Source organism: Bufo bufo, chromosome 2, assembly GCF_905171765.1.
Source record: "Bufo bufo chromosome 2, aBufBuf1.1, whole genome shotgun sequence".
In the NCBI taxonomy this organism is placed as follows: domain Eukaryota; kingdom Metazoa; phylum Chordata; class Amphibia; order Anura; family Bufonidae; genus Bufo; species Bufo bufo.
The window spans coordinates 319,686,038-319,704,941 of NC_053390.1; positions in this window are offsets into that span (position 1 = coordinate 319,686,038).

Consider the following 18,904-nt stretch of genomic DNA (forward strand, 5'->3'; position numbering starts at 1 on the left):
TGTGATCTATATGGGGAGGGGTCATAGAGGGTGATCTATATGGGGGAGAGGTTAAAAGGGAATGCTTTATATGGGGGAGGGGTTATAGAGGTTAATCTATATGGGGAGGGGTTATAAGGGTGATCTTTATGGAGGGTATAAGAGTGATCTATGTGGGGGAGGGGTTATAAAGGTAATCTATATGAAGGAGTGGTTATAAGGGAATGCTTTATTTGAGTGAGGGGCTATAAGGTTGATCTTTATGGGGGAGGGGTTATAAGGGAATGTTTGGGAAATGGGACAGGTCATAGAGGATTATCTTTATCTGGGATGGGTTATAAGGGTGTTCTATATGGAGGGGTTTAAGGATGATGTATATGGGGGAGCGGTTATAAAGGAATGCTTTATATGGGGAAAGGGTTATAGAGGATGATCTAAATGAGGGAGGGGTTATAAGGGAGTGATTATATAAAGAGGGGGTTATAGAGGGTGATCTCTATGGGGGAGGGATTATAGGTGGTGCTCTACATTGAGACGGGGTTATGAGGGAGAGATTTTTTAGGGCATTTGGTAGAGGAGAACATTTTTAGTAGGGCCCTTTCATGAGGATGCCCATTGCCAATCCTTTGTTAGACAGTAGTTGATGCAGTAATGTTATATAATCTTTTGTTGGCAGCAGACGGCGATGGTATATTATACTCTTTTGTTTGCAACAGGCAGTGATGGAAAATACTCTTTTGTTGGCAGCAGGTGGTGATGGTATATTATGCTCCTTTGTTAGCAGCAGGCTGTGCTGGTATATTATTCCATTTTGTTGGCAGCAGGTGGTGATGGGATTTTAAACACCTTTGTTGGCAGCAGGCAGTGATTTTATATTGTACTCTTTTTGGCAGCAGGTGGTGATAGTATATTCTACTCTTTTGTTGGCAGCAGGTGGTGATGGTATATTCTACTCTTTTGTTTGCTGCAAGCGATGATGTTATATACTCTTTTGTTGGCAGCAGGTGGTGATGGTATAGACTGCTGGTACTACGAATAAGGGTTTGGGAGGGGGAAGGGAAAGGGGGGGGAGCAACCCTTTTGGGCCCCCTCCAAACTCAAACCCCCCCAACAAAGGACTCGGACAACTTATTTTCCAAAAACCAATACTTTACTGGGTGATGATCGGCCACAGCTATTTTCTTTAACAAAACGGCATCAAAACACCACCTCCTCCACGAACCATTCCTCCGGTGCGGTATACCACCCTGGGTCCCCCCAGGGTGTACGTACGCCAATCACTCTTCACCATGAATTTTCCTTTCAAATGCCGCCAGCTGTGACTTCAAATTCCAACATCTCAACCGAACCTCCAAAAAGAAAAAACATAATGAACCAAACTGGTCTTGAAACCACATATCATCAATAAGACCATCCTCCATGCTGCCCTTAAATTATTTCCTCCATATATTCCCTTTTTTTTGGAAACGTGTATAAAACTAAAATTCTGACACAAAGGGCGGGCGGGCAACTCAGCTTCCCCTGGCAAGAGGAAGTCCCTAAGACTATCCTCCCCTATATATGCCCTCCTATATTACCCGCCCCTCCTGCTCTCTCACTCCCTCCTTACTCCACCCTCCACACTTCCTACTCCTTTTAACCCCTTCTAATCTTCCCTCTTCACCACTAAAAGGGGAGGGGGCTATTCTTTAACCCCTAAACCCGGGAACCGGGTTTAGGGGTTTCCAAAAACCAATACTTTACTGGGTGATGATCGGCCACAGCTATTTTCTTTAACAAAACGGCATCAAAACACCACCTCCTCCACGAAACATTCCTCCGGTGCGGTATACCACTCTGGGTCCCCCCAGGGTGTACGTACGCCAATCACTCTTCACCATGAATTTTCCGTTCAAATGCCGCCACAGAGGAGGACCGTATCCTAAACGGGGCTCCGACCACCACCCAGCAAACAGAAAGCCTGTTCGATTCCGTCCCGCAGACCGTACAAGAATATATCTAATCCAATGTCTGTGAGGTGCACCCTGTCCGGCCTCATCAAGGATCTATTATCGCCCTCCAACTGCCAGTGCCGAACAACCACTCCTCCTTTAGAACGCACTAAGCGGGACATTCGAGCATTCAATATCCTCCTGCACTTTTCCATAACTCCCCCGTCCCTGGCGCCATGCCATACTACCCTTGGAACCATCTCCGACCACACTATAACCAATTCTTGAAAGAACGCAGGGATGCGTTCCAAATCAGAACTCATTAACGCCATCAACTCCAACATCCTCTGGGAACACAGTTCATTCCCACCCGCATGTAGGACCAGTACCACTGGTCCCACTGAGCGACGACCAATCTCCACCACCTCCGGCAACAACTGGGGCCATCTAAGGCCCCGCAGGCCCCTTGAGTACACCTCAACTTCACTGAATCCCAGGCTGCGATCACCAGGCCTGCATTCCGCCCTCTTTTTTTGCGCTGCCCAGAAGATGTAGGAACGTCCCACCAGCCAGATCACCGGACGAACGACCCCTGAAAAGAAACATAATTAGTAAAACACCAACAATTCTGTTACACATGTAACTACCTTATTTTATTTTTTTTTGTATTCCCTAACTCACCAATAAATCCGGCCTTATGTACCGCGCAAAGCAGGCCGACCTCCAACGACCAATCTGCATAACTTCCGCTTCCGACAGACCTGCCCAGGCCGCCTCTGTCGCCGTGCCTATCCTGAATCGGATCTAACTCCGAATGCACCAAACATTTACGCAGAACCGAGGAAAACTGAAATTTCGTCAAAGGGGACCCGTCGGCATGCGTGAGAAAATTCCCACCACTAATCCGTACCGCCTGGTAAACTGATACTAATCGTATAGGGCAAGCCAATCCCGGGACCGGTCGAATAGGAATCCACGCCCCATTACCAAACTGATCGGTTTTAGAGCGACGAATCCGAACCCTCAGCGCATTATTACTGAGAATCACGTCCGACACCGATAAACCAACCTGTCTCGAGCTCGAAGGCGCTACCAACTCACCCACCCGTAGTGCCGCAAAAAATGCGACACTAAAACTCGCTGCAACTAAAGCCTGCTCGATCGCCGATGAACACACAACCTGACAAACTTCCACCAATCTGCCCTGCAAACTTAACGAAATCGGACGCCTACTTTCCCGCACCACATATTCTTTCTGCCCCCCCTTCATAGCCTGACAGACCAAAGAATATTTAGTGACATCTGGCCACCCGCACAATTTAAAATAGAATCCCACCTCGGCCAATTTACGACGCGCTGAAACCCCTTGCGAACGCAGCCTGAGCAGCCAGTCAACCGTGACCTCCAAACGCACATCATCCCATGTCGCCACTTCCCTATTACCCCTTACCGCAATCCATTCAGCCCAGGCCTTACCATGCGCCTGCCACGTGGCCGGAGCCACCAAAGAGCTGACCAGCGTCATCAACTGTTGTCCACTAGACGCCACAGGAAACCCGGGCACGCCATTCCATCCAGCACCGCCTCTGGAAGAAGGTCCCGAAAAACCTGCCATTGGAAACGAGAAAGAGCATCAGCAATCCTGTTATCCACCCCTGGAACATGACGAGCCCTAAAATAAATATTGCGTTCCAAGCAGCGCAGGACCAAATGCCGGAGCAACGATAGGACCGGCAATGACGAAGAGGACAACCTGTTAGTACACCGAACCGTGCCCAAGTTATCCGACCAAAACAAACGTGACGATTTCCTAAGCGATCCCCCTAAATCTCCACGGCAACTACAATGGGGGATAGCTCCAACAAAGTGAGATTACTAACCAAACCCAGAGCTCGCCACTCTTAACCAACCAGTTTGTCCTGTGGCAAACGAAAGACCATGTCCAGTGCATCTATCTCGATACCCAAGAAATAATGCCGCGTCACCGGACCCTCCGTCTTTTCTGCCGAAATGGGAACCCCAAATCGCTCCAACGCCAAAAAGGAGGACAAAAGAGCCTGGCAGACCCTATCTTCCCCCGGCGCCACGAACAGGAAGTCATCGAGATAATGGATCACCGATGACTGTCCTGATTCGAAACGCACAACCCACTCCAAGAACGAGCTGAACAGTTCGAAATAATGGCACTATATAGAGCAACCCATGGACAAACAGGTATCATAGTAGAAAAGTCCCTCAAAACAACCCCCAAGCAAATGAAAACAATCCAGGTGGATAGGCAAGAGCCTAAAAGCCAACTCTATATCCAATTTGGCCAATAGAGCCTCTTTCCCCGCCTCTCTAACTAGCGTTACCGGCCGGTCAAACGATACGAATGACACCGATGACTCCTCCTGATGGATCGCATCATTCACTGATGAACCCTTCGGATGAGACAAGTGATGTATCAGACGAAATTTGCCCGGCTCCTTCTTGGGTACGACACCCCACGGTGAAACTCTCAAATTGGAAAAAGGGGGGTGAACAAAAGGACCCATAATCCTGCCCGCTGCCACCTCTTTCTGCAGTTTCCCCCTGAGAGCCTCCGGGAAATCCCTAGCTGATTTAAGATTGTTCTTAATAGGTCCCCTGTTTTTGCGGACAAACGGGATGAAAAAAGGTTCCGAAAAAACCCCTCCGCAAAATGTCGGCCAACCCCATATTGGGGTACCGGTCTAGCCAGGGAGCCATCCTTTCCACGTTGATCGGCGTCCTTCTGTTCAAGGGTGGCGGGGGGTTTGAAACCTCTTCCCTGGGGTCTAGGACACCTACCCACGGGATGGGGACCCCCGCATGCCGAGCATTCGTGCTTGAATTTGCACAACCCAGCATACTTGCAATACCCCTCGTTGTACAACCAGCACGCCCCCGGGCGTCTGACGGCCACTGGCCCCTGGGCCGTTGAGGCCACGGCCGCCCCTGGAAAGGAAGGAGGCCGCTGCACCGTAATCAAGCTAAGCCAGACATCTGTGGCCTTCACACCCCACCCCAGATCAGGCAGCAGGGCAAGACGCCTCCGAAATTCCTCATCATATTTCCACCAAGCACTACCCCCATACGCCTTATACGCGCTATAAATCCTGTCCATGTAAATAAACAACTCAGGGCACCGCTCCGGATGCCGCTGCCCCATCACACACCCCAAAACAGCAAACGCCTGTAACCAATTATTTATAGTCTTGGCTACTGTGAAAGATTATATGCAACAAATCGCAAAGGATAATATTCCTATCTCAGCAAATTCTTATATTGAAAACATCGCTGACAAACTGCGGACCAATACAGAGACTGCATTTACTATTCTATAGGCTGAGACTCAGTATTATTGAAATAGACATTGTATTTACTACATTAACCCTTGGCATGGCCATATTTTAAACATGTATTTTATGTTTTTAGAGTGATAAGGTACCATATTTGCACATTATATTAAATTGTATTTAATACATTTTTTGAATTAAACATTGTTTAGAGTTTGGTGTGAATCAGATGTAGGTGTGCCCCTCTTACATATTTGCATACTTTATTTCCTTTCAAAGGTTTGGGGTAACCTTTTTAGGGGGAGCACCCTTTTCCTTGCAACTTGGAGGGTGAGCCATCCCAATACTTCCTATATATTAATTTTTGTTACCCTCCTATTTGAATCTCTGTCCACAGTAATATATCGGACAACCAGGCTCATTTGATCAGTTCGTGAAATATCCTGTGTTGTATCGATGATCAATGAGTAAAAATTAGCTTGTTGGACTTCTAACAGGATATCATTGAGGAAATGATTGGACAAAATATCAATAAGCTCATTTTGAATTGTAGGGCTTAAATATTTTACTTTCCCATGAGGTTGCTGCAACAGCTGCTTAAGTACAGGATCATATTCTGCTAAGAGCTCAATTATGGCCAGGAAGTTACCGCTATTTATTTCGGCAATTTTTTCCCTGTGGCCTCGAAAAGCCATGTTGCTCATTGCCATTGTCAATGTAACATTGACTATTCTTTTTAAAACTTCCCTCCAGAATTTTTTTTCTTTTTGGATTTGTTTTTCTTGTTCCTCATCTATAGTGCCCTGCCTCCTCCACTGGTCATAAACCACACAGGCATTTAAGTGAGCCTGTGCGTTTTCGTGGGACTGAATTTTAGTTGACAGGCCCTTCCATTTTTGGATGCCTTTGGCCCAAGCAGGTTCAAAGCCTAGTTTTTTTCAATCCCCAAAAAGACAAAAGGTTCACAATAGACCGAATTCAATTTAGGGGAGTAGCACAGCCAGGTCACTAGGAGTTTAAATCCCGTTTTGGTGATTTTCTCATAGTATTTTTCTGAAAAGCATCTTTTATCTGCATCATTGTCTCTAGGAAAAGGCCCTGAAGGCCTACAAGGACCATGAGAAAGAATAAAGCGTTTCACTTGTGGATCTAAAATGGTTATAGGAAAGTGTGCCCTGTCTGTGACATTTTTGTCGGATGCAATGCTGTGCAGATCAAGAGTGTGACCTCCAGCTTGTTCAGCATCATATGCCCGACTTGGTTCAACCTCAGTAGGCAATTCAGCACTTGTTTCACCTGAGGAATCCTGAAATGCATGCGATATCGGATCCTGCACTGCCATCTGACTACCTACACTAGGAAGGCTTTCTGAGCTAGCTCCCTCAGCATCTTTAGAGCTTTCACCAGCATTGGGAGAAGTAAAAAAGCTGGTAATTTGGGGAATTTTTTGTGTTTTCTGGCTTTCTTCCCTCTTCTTTTTGCGTTTTTGAGCACACTTTGATGGGTATAGGAAGACATGTTACAATCTCTAGAAAAACAGCACAAAGAAAGACCCTTAATTGTCACACAGTATGAAAAGCCATATTAGGCCCCATTCACACGTCCGTAAGTGTTTTGCAGATCCACGGGTCCGTGGATCTGCAAAACACTGACATCGGCAATGTGCGATTCGCAACTTGCGGACCGCACATTGCCGACACTGCATAGAATATGCCTACTCCTGTCGCAGTTGCGGACAAAAGTAGGACATGTTCTATTTTTTTTTCGGGAACGGAATTGCGGACCCGTAAGTGCGGGTCCACAACTCCGTGTCAGGGCTGCACATCGTGCGGCCCCATGGAAATGAATGGGTCCGCAATTCCGTTCCGCAAAATGCAGAACAGAATTGTGGACGTTTGAATGGGGCCTTAAACGCTGGTTTATTTCTGAAAAGTTCCTAAAGTATGCATCAACTTAATTTGGTTAATTTCACACTGGCATTTTGATTTATGTTTTTTAAGATCCGTTCAGGGCTCTCACAAGCTCTCCAAAACAGATCAGTTTTGCCTATTGCTTTAGTGCATTCTGAATGGGAAAGGATCCGCTCACAATGCATCAGTTTGCCTCTGTTCCGTCTCCATTCCGCTCTGGAGGCTGCCTGCAGCGTTTTGGTGTCCGCATGATGAAACTGAGCCAAACGGATCCAACCTGACACACAATGTAAGTCAATAGGGATGGATCCATTTTCTCTGACACAATATGGCACAATAGAAAACAGCCCCCCATTGACTTTCAGTGGTGTTCATGATGGATCCGTCTTGGCTGGCAACGTTAAATATAATACAACGGATCCATTCTAAACTTTTGTATTATCTGAACGGATCTGTCCATGACAGATCCGCCCCAAACGCTAGTGTGAAAGTAGCTTTATAGAGTACTAGCAAAGTAAATAATATTTTCCAAACTGATTGTACAATTTTCTTTTTATTTCTGAGCGGTAACTTACCTGGATTGTGAAATCTGCAGCCAATTCTTTGTGCTGTTTTCACCCTTTTCAATGTGTGGCACTGTGGCTGAGATCCGCAAAAATCTGCAACAAAAAACAGAAAGTAACAACTGGAATTAGTGCAGAAAACACAGAAATTCATGTGGATTTTCTATTTGTAAGGCCTCCCTCATTCAAACATTTGTATTTTTGGTCGGCACACAATCTGCGGAACCACTCATATCAACCGCCATATGCCGCAGTTGCATAAGACGACATGGTAGGTGGAGTGCCCCATTACAGGACCATGATCCAGGACCCAATAAATCCGGACTCCAGAGTAACTTTTACAAGTCCCACAGTACTGCCTGCCACCACCAGACCAGCCCTCTGCCCCAGGAGAGTAACGGGCTGGAAGCTGGATCATTGGTCCTGTAATGGGGCACCCCAAGGCAGTGCCACTTCATATACTATAGGGGTGCAGAGCAGATTCTGGGGTCTGGAGTTGTCACATCTGGTCTGGCACCTACCAATAAGGCCCCATTCACACGTCCGCAATTCTGTTCTGCATTTTGCGGAACGGAATTGCGGACCCATTCATTTCTATGGGGCTGCACGATGTGCAGCCTGGACACGGAGTTGCGGACCCGCACTTCCGGGTCCGCAATTCCGTTCCCGAAAAAAATAGAACATGTCCTACTCTTGTCCGCAACTGCAAATTTTCGAGTCGCACATTACCGATGTCAATGTTTTGCAGATCCATGGGCCCGTGGATCCACAAAACACTTACGGACGTGTGAATGGGGCCTTACCATGCGTCTTCAGTTAGATGAGAGAGAAAAGTCTAACTTTTACAAGTCAGTCCCATCAGACTCCCAGTCCAGACTAGCCTGGTGCCTGCCACAGTAGTGCCTCTGCCACCACCAGATCACCTGCCCTGAGCCCGCACACAGTGGAACTAGAACCATCTACTGCGAGTACAGCAAACTTCAATAAGGAGCAGAACTTAGGGTAGTTTCACACTTGCAGCAGGACGGATCCGACAGGCTGTTCAGCCTGTTGGATACGTCCTGCTGCTATTTCGCCTTGCCGCCACTCCATCCCCATTGACTATAATGGGAACGGGGATGGAGCTCCGATGCAGCGCTGCAGTGTGCGGTAAAAGGCTGGCGGCCGAAAAGTACTGAAAGTCCGACTTTTTCGTCCGGTGGCCTCTCACCGCGCAGTGCTGTGCTGCGCAGGAGCTCTGCCCCCATCCCTATTATAGTCAATGGGGACGGAGCAGTGGTCCAGCGAAATAGCGGCAGGACGGATCCGACAGGGTGAACAGCCTGCCGGATCCGTCCTGCCGCAAGTGTAAAAGTACCTTTATGTCTGTCATATAAGAGTGTGCCCCCCAAAAGAAGGAAGGGGCGCCCTCCATCACTGCTGGCATCTCTTTTTAACTTCAGATCATCAGACTCTCACTAATTACAGCACACACCCCTGTAGTGTCCACCATCAGACAGGGGAGGGAAGAAAAGAAACCCCAGAACTAGAGTGTCAGTGTGCCCCCCAATGTGTTGGGGGCCACACTCTAGTTCTGGGGTTTCTTCCCTCCCCTGTCTGATGGTGGACACTACAGGCCAGGGCGCAGGGTGTGTGCTGTAATTAGTGAGAGTCTGATGATCTGAATTCTGAAGTTAAAAAGAGCTGCCTGCAGACCTGCAAGGATAAGGAGGGCGCCCCTTGCTTCTCTTGGGCCCCAAGAGAATCCTGAGGACTTGGGGGCCCCACTCTGAGTCTGCAGGCAGCTCTTTTTAACTTAAGAATTTAGATTATCTCAGAAATCATAAGTTCTCAATAATCTCACTTCCTTAAATTCAAATGAATCACATCACTTACTTTTAGAGTCAATGTAGTCACACAGACAGCAGGCACGGACTGGAGTGGCACGGCAGGACTGTCACTGGACTGGAGACTGGAGACCACTGACTCCACTGAGGACTAGACTGGAGTGACTGTGACGAGGTTCCTCTCTCTCACTCTGAGTCTGCACAGCCTCAGACTGGTTTCGGGCAGTCAGATTATAGATAGCAATAGCGCCGAATCTGACTGGCGCCAGTGCGGCCGGCGGGACCACTCCCTCCCTAGTTCCTCCACAACAGGTACACCCCCCCCCCCCCCCCCCCCCGAGTCCGCCTCATCCCTCTAGTTACTAGGAGGAAATCTTTCCTCCGCTCCGTCCCTCAGGTACGCCCCCGTTCTGGCCCCCTCCACCGCCTACCTTATGTTCTGCTTGTGCGGCAGTCCGCCCCGGGCCGCCTGCTCCAGTCCTACTCCTCCTTGGCTTCCCCCCAGCCAGGCTTGAGCCACTACACTGGGCGGGCGGTCGGACCTGACTGCCTGTGTGTGTTAATAAAAATAAAAATAAATAATAATTAATGCGGTCCGGATGGGCCCCCAGTGGCGTAGGGCCCCATAGCCACTGCTATGGTTGCTATGGTGATCCCTACGCCACTGAGCAGATGGTTGACAGCGGGTTGAATAGCAGCAGATGTTAATGGTCACTTTTTGGGGAGCAGATGGTGATGGTATATTCTCTAATGTTGGCAGCAGATGATACACAGCAGGTAAGTGATAGCAGCAGGTAGGTGATATCAGGATGTTAGCAGCAGATGGTTGACAGCGGGTTGAATAGCAGCAGATGTTATCGGTCACTTTTTGGGGAGCAGCTGGTGATGGTATATTCTCTAATGTTGGCAGCAGATGATACACAGCAGGTAAGTAATAGCAGCAGGTAGGTGATATCAGGATGTTGGCAGCAGAGGCAGGAGCTTGTACAGCAGCACGGATGATGGGTGGAGTTTAGCAGCAGATGTGGTTGTAGCAGCAGAAGATGAGGTAGTGATGGAGATGGTAATGCTGATAGCAGCAGAGGATGATGAGGCTGCAGGATCTGGACTATAGAACAGCAGTGCGGAGATGAGGGGCTGCCATTTTACCCAGGAAGATGGTGGTGATGGTTTTTGCTGATGGTGGTGGTGCCTATTTTCAGTATGTTGGTGGTGATGTTGGTCATTTAATAGCAGCTGCTGGCGGCACCATATTTTCAATAGCAGCTGCTTCTTTTATTTGCTAGAATGTAAAAATGATGTAAAATGATCAGAACATATGAGGAGCAGCGCACACACGGGGGTCCTGCTCTGTCCCCCCTTTTTAGGATGTAATTTCATGATGACTCATATAAATATCTCATAACTCTATTTTGAAAAAAAGAAACCGAAATGAAAGGAAATAAATGTAGAAATAATAATTCCATGGTCAGGGGAGAAGCTAAAGGCTCATAGGCCCTGGCGCAAGATTTCATCCTTGGGGCCCCCCTTCCCTCAGTGCTTTGTGGGCAGGGAAGCACATTGCCTTTCTGCTGCCTGAGGCAAAATCCTTGACCTAACCCCTTCTCTCCAGCCCGAGGTGTAACTTGACCAGCATGCAGTGTCTGTAATACTTGTGTCTTCTTATGTGGCATAAGGGTCTTTGGGCTTCTGCTACTTCTGTACCCCCTATAGCTACACCCCTGTCCATGGGGGAGATTTACTAACCTGAATGCCCAAGAATTCTGCTGTAATTTGCATACAGGGATATGACAATGATAACGGGTTGTGACAGTGATTCAGAGGAGTGAGTGATACAGGGGTGTGACAGTGATAAAGGGGTGTAAGAGTGATAAAGGGGTGTAAGAGTGATAAAGGACAGTGACAGTGATAGAGGGGCGTGACAGTGATAGAGGGGTGTGACAGTGATAAAGGGGTGTAAGAGTGATAAGTGACAGTGATAGAGGGGCGTGACAGTGATACAGGGGTGTAAGAGTGATAAAGGACAGTGACAGTGATAAAGGGGTGTAAGAGTGATAAAGGACAGTGACAGTGATAGAGGGGCGTGACAGTGATACAGGGGTGTAAGAGTGATAAAGGACAGTGACAGTGATAGAGGGGTGTGACAGTGATAAAGGGGTGTAAGAGTGATAAAGGACAGTGACAGTGATAGAGGGGTGTGACAGTGATACAGGGGTGTAAGAGTGATAAAGGACAGTGACAGTGATACAGGGGTGTGACAGTGATAAAGGGGTGTAAGAGTGATAAAGGACAGTGACAGTGATAGAGGGGCGTGACAGTGATACAGGGGTGTAAGAGTGATAAAGGACAGTGACAGTGATAGAGGGGTGTGACAGTGATAAAGGGGTGTAAGAGTGATAAAGGACAGTGACAGTGATAGAGGGGTGTGACAGTGATACAGGGGTGTAAGAGTGATAAAGGACAGTGACAGTGATACAGGGGTGTAAGAGTGATAAAGGACAGTGACAGTGATACAGAGGAGTGAGTGATACAGGGGCGTGACAGTGATAAAGGGGTGTAAGAGTGATAAAGGACAGTGACAGTGATACAGGGGTTTAACATTAATACAGGGGAGTACCAGTGATACAGGGGTGTGACAGTGATACAGGGGTGTGACAGTGATACAGGGGAGTACCAGTGATACAGGGGCGTGACAGTGATACAGGGGTAGGGTTGACACCTGGCCCAGTCTGTATTTTACTCTGTCGGTATTTTATTTACTGGCCGATTGAATTCTGAATATTCTCTCTTCACTGCTCTGATTTCATATATGGAGTGCAATGATGATTAAGTGGTGGGGGGGGAGGTATCCTCAAGCACTCTCAATATTCTTGGATACCCGATTGAATTTAATTTTTATGCAGTCTTTATTTTTAAATTGTCTCTATCAGGTTTTTAACCCACAACCTTGTGTATTGAAAGCAGAGACTCTAACCACTGAGCTATAGAGTTCAATGCTATTTTTAGGAAGATTTTCTCTGACTAAAAACCTTGATAGGTATATAATACTGAGGTCTTTAGCCAAAGTAAATCTTCCTATTAGGGTTCATTCACATGGCTGCAAACTGCGGATCCTCAAAAAACACATGCTGACATGTTTACAGTGCATCGTGGCGCAAACCCATTGACTTCACTTGGTCCATTGGCTGCATGATACTGTGAAGTATATATATTAGGATTAGAGATGAGCGAATTTCAGGTTATGAAACTTGTTAATGCTTCTTTTACTGGTAAAAGGTGAATTGCATTATGTATTCTGTTACCACGGATCATAACGCAATTCTATGACGGAATGCATGACTGAATGCCTTATAGAAGTCTATGGGCTGCAAAAAAAGAGGACTCCCCTGCATAACAGAAATGGAATGGATCAGCAGCAATGGATAGCAGCTGAGGATTATGAGTCTGCAGGATCTGGACTATAGCGCAGCAGTAAGGAGATGGGGATCTGTCATTTTACCCAGAAAGGTGGTGGTCTAAGATTTTTGCTGGGGGTTACTTTCAACATGTTGGTGGACAGGGGCAGACTGGGAACTTAAAGTGGCCCTGGAAAAATAAAAGTGGCCCAGTTTTGTAGTCGGGTCCAAATTGATGGAAGCAGAGCTAGCCACACCATATTGTGGCATATTATACCACTCCAACAGAGCCAAATAACACAGTCCATCATAACATACTGCCAGCAGCACAAAATGCATCCCCAAAAACCTCCACTGGCCTGCCGTGAGGAGGGCCCAGGCGGCCCCCTGGACATCGGCCCACTGGGAAATTTCCCTGTAAGGTCTAGGGCAAATCGGACCCTTGCCTTCTGGGGATCTCGGATACTCACTTTTAGATGTTTTTTCTGCAGCAGAGAATGGAGGGAAATCTAAAATACAAAGAAATGAGATTTTAATGAGAACAGCGGCATCTTCTGGTAACACTGATGTGATTAGTACATAGGCCTTATACAGGGGCAGAGGATGGGTGGGATGGAGATGCTGGTAGTGCGGTCAGAGAGGCTGTGACACATAGGAGATGATTCCACCTATCATCCCTTCCTATGGGAAGTATAAGGACTACACCATTTTTAGGAGATTTAGAGGGATACTCATTCAGTCGCCGCTTTTATGTAGCACATTATATAAAGATAAGCGGAAAAGCCCTGAGCAGTGAGGGAAGATTACATATAAAACCTCTGAAGATTGTGTTATTATAAGTGGATTATATGTATCATTATGTGATTTATTGCTGTGGGAATAAGAGGAGGACACCCAGGGAAGACTGCAGAAGCGATAGAGTCACACATAACTTAAGCGGTTCTCCCAAGAGCGACGCTTATCTCCTGTCTTCTTCCTCCCTACTCTCCTGTTTCAGAGAAGTAAAACCCAATAAATGACACATTTACTGTGACCTCAAGTAGAAAGTCATATATGAGAAGAACGAAGAGTCTGTGCCTTATACTATACTAGGAGACTGTTTACTTCTACCAGTCCTTCCAGTGATAAGCCAATCACTAAGAAAGTGACTGGAGGACAGAGAGGCTGACAGCAGCTCCATTTTTAGGATAAGTATGTGACCGCTGGCAGCCCATCGCCTTCCTGTGTCTTCCTAGCTCTGGCTCATATTGTGCCCCCCATCTCTGCTCTAAAAGAAGTAATAAGACGTCCTGAAGATAAGATGAAGAATCCTAAGCCAGAAAGATCCTTATATTACTCACCTGTTCCTCAGCCACCTCCTGAAGCTCTTTCCTGGTCTCCTAGAAATCCAGAGAGAAGAACAGAAGAAAATATATCTGATGACATTACAATACTACCAACCCCTGTTTCTGTATTGTTAGACTGCAGAGGGATAGCCTTAAAACTTAACCTTTAATAGATACTCATATTAAGATAAGCCCATTGCATAATCATCAATTAATAAAAACATACATGCGTAAAGTGACCACGCATAGTTAAAAATGGCGCAAAGTGCAAAAAAAGTTTCCAGATATATTGGGAGGAGAAATTTGAGAGAAGTAAGGAGTACAAAGATAGAGATAGACAGATACTGGGTCTCATCCCCTAGGTACCCCTACAAAACTCCAAATTTTTTAATCTCTCTAAGTGGCCCTAGTAGTCGCTCTTATAGTGGCGATGAATGCCCAGCTTTGTCAGGGGAAACACAAAACAGGGGTACACTCATATAATTTTAAAGACTCGTCCTGACGCGTTTCAATGGTGATTAGCCAAATCATCAGGGGACAGATGTATCAACAATGGTAACCAAAATGTCCAAGGTCAAGTTTGGGCTTAAAAATCTATAGATAGGAGGTCATAAATTAGCTGTGATCAAGCGCTGAATACATAATACTTAGATCTCCATGTGCTGATGTCCATGGCCTGGCTGAGATCCCATCCTGCGTGTGGCAGAGACCCCTGTTCCTGGGACCCTCTGTGTACAGTACAGTCTGCGTCATGACTGGCACCACCACCGGCTTCATATCCCCCATTACCCGTATACACCCTTCTCTATAAAGTCAGTATATACTCCTGTTATTATATCTCTGCACTTACACAATGTCCTCCTGATTTGTCTTGTCCTCTGCTTGTTCCTCTTCACATTTCTCACTATTAGGGCTCATGCACACGACCGTCTGCAGCCCGTGGCCGTATTGCAGCCCGCATACGGCGGGTCCGCAATACACAGGGCCCTGGCCGTGTGCAGCCCACATCACGGATGTGGACCCATTCACTTGAATGGGTCCGCAATCACGGAGATGTGGTGCGGAAAGGAGGCACGGAACCCAACGGAAGTATTACGGACTGCTTCCATGGTGTTTATGGCCGTGCCTCCACACCCCAAAAAAGTAGTGCATGCACTACTTTTTTGCGGTGCGGACCTGCGGATTGGTCCGCAATTCGCATGTGGCTGAACCACAGTTGGTGCACGTGCAGCACGGGCCACACACGTTCGTGTGCATGAGCCCTTAGAGAGATCACATCGACCATTACATATATAAAAGCAAACAGAGATTTCTCCCGACAACAAATCATCCAGAAATAATCCTCTGCTGAGTAAACGGCTGGTGTTGATTTGAACTCATTAAAGGGATTGTCTTTATGATAAAGCTCCTTTAATGAGTTTGACACCAGCCATCTCCTCGACAGAGGATTATTTCTGGATGATTCATTGTCCATCTGTAGAGTTGAGCGGACACCTGGATGTTCAGGTTCGACAAGTTCGGCCGAACTTGAAAAAAAAGTTTGGGTTCGGGACCCGAACTTGACCCCGAACTCGAACCCCATTTAAGTCAATGGGGACCCAAACTTTTGGGCACTAAAATGGCTCTAAAATAGTCGTGGAAAGGGCTAGAGGGCTGCAAAAGGCATCAAAATGTGCTTAAGAGCATGGCAACTGTTCTGCAAACAAATGTGGATAGGGAAATGACTTAAAAGAACATAAAATACAGAAAAATTAAAAATAACAATCTGGATCTAGGAGTAGGAGGTTGAGGAGGCGGTGGATGTAGCGGTGTAGGTGGAAGCGGCTGTGAATGAGGAATAGGTAGCCAACACTGATTTGTGTTATTTTTTATTTTTAAATTGGACATATAACAAAATAAAACAAAGAATAAGTGCACTTGAGTACAAGAATGGATGGTTGAGGCTGGTATAAATATCTATTCTGCACAAGGTACGGACAAGTCCTGTGGGATCCATGCCTGGTTCATTTTTAATAAACGTAAGCTTGTCCACATTGGCTGCGGCCTGTGATAATGCTCTCTGCCGTGCTAAACACACGTTCACACTATACACTGGCTGTAGGGCAGGTCAGCACCTCCAAGGCTGACAAAGCTTTTCCACATTTTGGCCATGCTAACCCTGCCTTCTCAGGTGCTGGTGGTGCCCCAGCTGCGTTGGCGACCTCTTCCTCCACCTCTGCCTTCGCCTTGTGCTTCCACTGTGCCCCCGCTGTCAGGTGGGAATGCCATCATCAGCGTGCGCTTTTACTCTCGCATCTTCCGATCAGTAACAGATGTTTTCACTAAATTTAGTTCCCTGTCAGCAATGCAGAGCAGGGGTTCATTCACGGCAAAAGGGGGTTCATGTCACCCAGCAATAAAACAGAGGATTTTGAGAGAATGAGGCCCATGTCACCCAGAAACAGCAGGGGTTCATTCACGGCAAAAGGTGGTTCATGTCACCCAGCAATACAACAGAGGATTTTGAGAAATTTAGGCCCCTGTCACCCAGGCACAGCAGGGGTTCATTCACGGCTAAAGGGGGTTTAGGTCACCCAGCAATAGAACAGAGGATTTTGAGAGATTTAGGCCCCTGTCACCCAGGCACAGCACAGGGGTTTGTATGCGCAAAAAATTTAAAAATGTCAGATTTTTTTCAATTTAGGGCACTAAAATTGTCACTTTTTTGCATTAAAATGGCTATAAAATAGTCCTTGAAAAGGATTAGAGGGATGTGAAAGGCAGTCAAATGTGCTTAAGCGCATTGCAACTGCTCTGCAAACAAATGTGGATAGGGAAATAACTTAAAATAAAATAACTACAAATTAACCTGCAACTCAGAGGAGGTGGATATGGAGTCGGAGGTTGAGGAAGCAGTGAATGTGGTGTTGTAGGGTGAGGCAGCAATGGATGAGGAGGAGGTAGGCAACAGTTTTTTTTTTTTTTTTTTCTATTGGGGTAGGTAGCCCCCAAAATATTGGGACAAATAAAAAAAAATAAAAAACAAAGAATCATTGCTCTTAAATTGAGTACAAGAATGTATGTTTGATGGTGGTATAAATGTCTATTCTGCACAAGGTACAGACAAGTCTTGTGAGATCCAAGCCTGGTTCATTTTAATGAACGTGAGCTTGTCCACGTTGGCTGTGGACAGGCGGCTGCGCTTGTCTGTGATGACGCCCCCTGCCGTGCTAAACACACGTTCAGATAATACACTGGCTGCAGGGCAGGCCAGCACCTCCAAGGCGTAAAGGGCAAGCTCAGGCCATGTGCCCAATTTGGAGACCCAGAAGTTGAAGGGGGAAGACCCGTCATTCAGTACAGGTAGGCATGTGCACACATACTGCTCCACCATGTTGGTGAAATGCTGCCTCCTGCTAAGACGTTCTGTTATGGACTATCGAAACAAAATGGACACTTGCTTGTTGAGAACTATACTGTAGTTAAAATGGCGGCCAGGTACCCAGCCAATGTCTATAACAAGAATCTTGCTCTTTGCTTTATCATGTGTCACAAGACGATTTCCGTTCAGCTCAAGCAAGCAGCTTCAAAGAAAGAAGAAGTAACGGCTTCACCCACCAGCAAGGGGGGAGGGGGGGGGGGGGACTTCCTCTTGTCATCGATGTGACAGAAAATACAGAGTTTATAGCCAATAGAAAAGATACATGCCACCGTACACCCCCCACTCCTTTCCGTCCTATATACTGTCTACGGTTCCGCAATAAACCAGAGATCCTGTTATAACCCAGTTGTGTGTTGTCTCAGTATTGATCTCTCAGTATACGTATACTTTAACATTAATTAATTTGGAGCAGTACATCAACCGAACTGGCAGCTTTGCCAGAACCAGAACAAATTTGGCGCCCAACGTGGGGCTCGAGGATTGGACCCTTTGTTCCCGTATCCCCGGAGACTAGACGAGGAGAGGCACACTAACGGACACTGGGATCGCGACCCATGATACGAGGTAGGAAAATTGAGTCATCTTGCCTATAAAGTGTCCCCTGGTGTAGCCTCTTGGTGTTCGTCTGAGGGAGGGGTGCGTCAGCAGTCTGGGACGTCCTTGAGGGCATGAAAGTAAGAACCCCATTTGTTTTTTAAAGTCTTGATGTACTGTGTTGTGCCTATAAGTTGTGAAGACCCTGTTGACAAGTATCACTGACTGAGACACGGAGTTCTCCTATGTGCCTGTATCGGAGTTCAGCCCGGCGTCTGACTCAAATCTCCATAAAGGGGACGATCACAGAAGGGGGGAGAGCGGTCCGCGGTAGCCCAGAGTGTGCTGACCGGGACTCAAAGGTCTTCACGTCCAGTGATTACTCTATACAGAGGCCTTTAGACGGCTCCAGTAGGTGCAAGAGACGATGGAACAGTACTCAAGGGTTCTTCCTTGATGTATTGTGGTTTATTGTTTTTAATGTGCGACCCTTTGTAACGGAAACACAGACTGATTGACACAGGCACTTTAGAAGACCTTTGGGTTTCTATCGGTCACCCAGTGTTGTGAACGAGAGACGACAGAAGGGAGGAGACCGGCCAGTGTCTACCCAGAGTGTGTGGGACATTAGGCTCAACGTGTTATATCAGGTTTCTGTATTGTCCAGAACAAGGTGAAGGATCCAGAAGATGGGAAATGAGGAAAGTGTCCCGAAGGGCTA